The following is a 5,038-nucleotide window of genomic DNA, read 5'->3' on the forward strand; positions in this document are numbered from 1 at the left end:
CGGGCGCTGACGGCAGTCGGTCCCCGGCCGCCCTGGGACCCCCTCACGGGCAGCGGGCCGTGCCCCCTGCGCCTCCGCTCGTGCCAGCGGCCAGAGTCTGACTAACACCCAGGCTGAGGGTCTGGAGTGAGTGCTTTCTGGTTTAGATTCCAGACGAGGGTGCGCTCGGCGGCCTGCGGTCTCCGGGCCCCTGCGCAGGGGCAAGCACAGCGGGCCGCCGCGGACCCGGGCTCGGGTGCGGGGGGGTGGAGACGGCGAACCGCAGCAGGGGCCCTGCAGCTCGACGTTGTTCTCACAAGGAAAACCCAGGGCGACGTAGCTTTTCCGCTACACCACGTCGACCATTACGATGAACAGGAAGAGAAAGGAAATCTCTTCAGCTTGGGGCCTCAGAAACGCCCAGAGAAGGTGCTGGAAACACCTGCAGGCAGAGGAGCCGGTCGCCATGGGAACGAGGGGCGAGGCCGCGCAGAAGGTGTTTACTTTGCTCCAGACAATGAGTTTTGAGCTGTCGGCGTTGTATTTACAAACCGTAAACTGTCAGTCAACTATCTAAATTACGAGCAACCATGTATTAAAATGATTTTAATACGGAGGAAACATTTAAAACTTAAACAGAATGTAAAACCTGTGATCACCTATGCATCCCAGAAGCATGTGTCTTCCCCTCTGAAAGCCAACCCTGCCCACAGAGAGAAGAGTCCAGAACCCAGAGCGACATGCACGTGAACTCAGCGGAGCAGGCGCTATTCCCGCCTCCACTCGCCGCAGAGAACTTCAGGGACAACGGGGACCCCAGCCACTTCCTGAGAAGTCACGTGTCTTAATCCTCTGCCGTGGGAGGGACACCAATGATTGGGGGGGGGGGCTGGTGGAACATTCAGGGAAACCGAGGCACAAGGAGAGCAGACCCCAGAACAGGGGCTGGGAGCTCGGGGTCTGTGTCGTCTGGGCTTTGATGCGTGAAATCACTTTCCTTTCCTTTGACAACCTGTGTTGTTTCCCAAATTATGACAAACCAGGGGAACTTACCTCCTCTGTTCGGAAGCTGAAGGTCCCAGTCAAGGTGTGGGCGGGGCTGGGCCTCGCCCCCCTTCCCGGGCTTGTGGCCCCCCGTCCGCTTGCACACGGCTCCTCCCGAGCCCCGGCGAGTCCTCCTCTGCCCTTACAAGGCCACCGTGGGGTGCAAGCCCTCCCAGCGCCGTACAGGTGCTTCCTGCCCTCACCTGAGCTGCATCTGCGAAGGCCCTTTGTCTAAACCATCACTAATGAGGCGCCGGTGGACTTGGATTTGGGGGACGCCGTTCGCCCCCCGCACCTCCCCCTCCAGCCCCTCTGCTCTGACGATAGCCTGACGCCCTTGGCCCAGCCTCCAAGGGGGGCGCTCTGGCGGCCCCTGCCCCGTCCCGGGCCCGTCTCAGGCCAGACACAGGGCCTGGCGGCCTCTCCTCCGACGTGCCACTCGTGACCCCCTCCTTTCCCCGCCACCCGCCGCCTTGCAAACGCTTGCGTCTAACCCGCTTGTTCCTGTGATCACCTTACTGGGCGTCTTCCAGGACCATGAGTCCCCGCCTGCCTGCCCACCCTTTGTCCCCAGCCTGTCCCGCAATCACGGGGTGCTCAGCATGGGGGGGGCCACTGCAGGGGGGGAGGTCACCGCAGGGGGCTCAGCGCACAGTGCAGGCGCAGGTCACACCTTCAGAAGAACGGGTCTGCGAGCCCTGGTGAGCCGTGCTCCTTCCCCACCGAGTGTGGACCAGACACGTGTCATGGGTGCGCCGTTTGCCACCAGAAATCCCAGGACACCTGCATGACGCCCCCCCAACCCGCCACCTGAGCGACTGGCCTTTCCCGCCTGCGGCCCCCGACCACTGAGCCGGGACAGTGCCCTACGGTGCAGCCCACGCAGACCCAGGGGCAGCCTTGTTTCATGTGCTTTGTCTTCCCTGAAAATCCAGGGGTCAAATTAGAAAGATCGGGTCACCCAAGGTGCCTTCAGTTCTGGGGGGGGCGTGTTCTCCCTGCAGTTCCTGGACCACCCGGACCCTGTCCCCACTGCGGCGTCAGGGACGGCCAGGCTGGTCTGTGCGGGACTGGACCCTGTGGACAGACCCACAGGCCCCTAACCCCACACACCTCGAGAGGCTGGGGAGCTGACGGCCACAGGGGGGACCCAACTGGGTGGGCAGCGCACAGGCCTGCGGGTGACTGGAGACCCCCACCCTCTTCCTCACGCATAGCAGGGGCTCTTCTGGGCCTGCACCCCCACACCCAGCCAGCTCCTCTCCACCAGCAGTGCTTCCCCGGGGGGGGAGGGCACAGCGGGCAGCTCTGCGCCTCCACAGACCCTCCTTTCCAGGCCCGCCCACCCCGGGGCCCCCTCCCTGCTTGCACGGTCCTGAGGCCACCACCAGCACCACCTGCCCGGGGCTTGTGTTCCTCTGGAGGGAGGGATGGCGCCCCTCACCTCCCCGGGCACGGCGCCCCTCACCTCCCCGGGCACGGCGCCCCTCACCTCCCGGGCACGGCGCCCCTCACCTCCCCGGGCACGGCGCCCTCCAGCTTCCTACACAGGCGCCCCTCACCTCCCCGGGCACGGCGCCCCTCACCTCCCGGGCACGGCGCCCCTCACCTCCCCGGGCACGGCGCACTCCAGCTTCCTACACAAGGGACATGTTAACAATTAGCACAAGATCTTGAGGAGGATGTGTGTTCCCCCAAAACTGCACCCGTTCGCGGGAGTCACGAGGCCTGGCCCCCTCCTGCCCCCACCCTGCCCCCACCCTGCCCCAGGACCTTGCCACAGGCTCTGTCCTGACCCACTGTGGGGTTTCCAGCCCTTCCCACACAGCGGCTGTGCCGCACTTCTTGGGATGCTGCACCGTGACGAGAACACGCCTCATCGACAGGTCTGGGAAACGCGCGGCCGTGGGCACAGCGTCGGGTGGCACCCTGTGGTGCAGCGTGGGCGCGCTCCAGATGGAGACCCTCGCGGGCGGCTGCTGCCCCGGCACCTGGACCGCGCAGGAGCCACCACGCCGCTGAGTGTGCCCCTCTGTCCCGTGTCCACACCCGTGACCTGGGCAGAGCCACCACGCCGCTAAGTGTGCCCCTCTGTCCCCGTGTCCACACCCATGACCTGGGCGGAGCCACCACGCCGCTAAGTGTGCCCCTCTGTCCCCGTGTCCACACCCATGACCTGGGCGGAGCCACCACGCCGCTAAGTGTGCCCCTCTGTCCCGTGTCCACACCCATGACCTGGGCGGAGCCACCACGCCGCTAAGTGTGCCCCTCTGTCCCGTGTCCACACCCATGACCTGGGCGGAGCCACCACGCCGCTAAGTGTGCCCCTCTGTCCCCGTGGACCTCGGGGAACAGACGCGTGAGGACGGGGATGGGACAACAGGACCGACGTCCCGTGCGAGCAGAGGGCCCAGAGTCCCCTTCAGGACGGACCTCACGGACCAGGACCGTGCGCCAAAGACAAGGGACCCCTCGGGGGGCTGCGGGCGACGCGACAGAGAGAACAGGGAGCGGCGGGCGAGTGCGTCCACCCCAGTGCCGTGTCCAGCACTCACCTCGCGGGACCCAGGCAGGACCCGGACAGACGCACAGACACCAGACACCACGCTCCACTCTCACCCGGGCCAGCTCCCTCAGGCCGCATCTGGAAAGTCCACTCCCAAAGGAAGTGACGGAGTCGCTCGAATTTTCACATGGTCCAGCGTAAGCACCCATGTGGGCGGCTCGTGGCCGGAGGGAGGCAGCGCGCCCCTCGCTCTGCAGCGGGCCCTCCAGGAAGGCTTCCCGGCAGCAGGGGCCTGAACATCACTTCCTCCAGCGGCCACTTGTGGAGAAAATGAGGAACGGGTCTGGGTCCCGCTGGCGCCTCCACCTCAGCCCCCCCACCCCGCCCAGACACGTGTGGCCTCGTGGCTCTGGGCCGTGTCTCCGTCCCCTCGGCGGCAGCCCACAGAAGGCGCTCTGCCAGGCGCAGGGAACCACGTGGGCAATCCTGCGGGCTTCTAGCACAGGGCTGAGGCGAGCGCCTGTGTGGCCGCCACCAGTGAGCAGACTGGCTCGCGGCTTCTCCACGAGGAAGTCCCACTCCCTGAATTCCGGACCGTGCGGAGCGGAGAGATCGGGTCCCCCGTCCCTGCTGCACGTCCACTCCCCTGCGGCGTGTCCGCACACCCCCAGCCCCGCACGGCGCCGGCCACAGGCCGGTGCTCGGTAAGCAGCTGAGCTGGCCAAGGAAGGAAGGGCGGCCGGTTGGGTGGTAGGAACTTGGGGAGCACGCACAGCCCCGTCACCAGCCTGGGCCAGCGTGTCCCCCCGACCCCCCGTGGGCAGCAGACGAGAGCTCGGAGCAGAGCCCGGCTGACGGCACGTGCAGACGAGGGGACCAGGGACGTTGCTGGCAGAGCTTACTGCGGACAGTGAAGCGCACAGGAACCAGCCTGCGTGGCCGTGGCCCAGGGGGCTCAGCCTTGTTCTCCCCGACTCTGCCCCACACGCCGCCCCCGGCAGCTCACGCATTTCTGTCTTTTCTTCCCAGCGACCCTACCGTACTCACTTCACAGCCACTTTGCCGGCCGGGCCACTTACAGCTCGAAGGGGCGGCATCACGTGGGGGCAAGCGACCCGCCCCGCAGGGCAGCTCACCCACGTCTCCCGTCCCCAGGTATGCCGTCTGCAGAGTGGGAAGGTTCCGCCACCACCAGCCTACAAGTGAGGGCTCTCCCCAAAAAGGGGGCCACTGCCCGTGGGGAGAGGCAGGATTGGCAGTAGTTCCGGAAACGCGGGAGGCGCACGGCGGTGACAGGACGGAGAGTGACGTGGCCGTGGACAGAGGGGCCGAGCCCTGAGAAGGCCCCGAGGCCGGCTGGGCAGGGCACCGGCCCCGCCCTCCGGCACCGTCCCGGGCGCGGCCACCGCGGACCACATGGACCACAGTGGCAGGGGGCGCGGGGACACGGGGCCGCGGGAAGGAGGCTGGGGCGGGCGGCCAGGGGCAGCTGGAGGGGCCTCCGGGGGC

The sequence above is a fragment of the Crocuta crocuta genome, unplaced genomic scaffold (genome assembly GCF_008692635.1).
Source record: "Crocuta crocuta isolate KB4526 unplaced genomic scaffold, BGI_CrCroc_1.0 scaffold750, whole genome shotgun sequence".
NCBI lineage: Eukaryota > Metazoa > Chordata > Mammalia > Carnivora > Hyaenidae > Crocuta > Crocuta crocuta.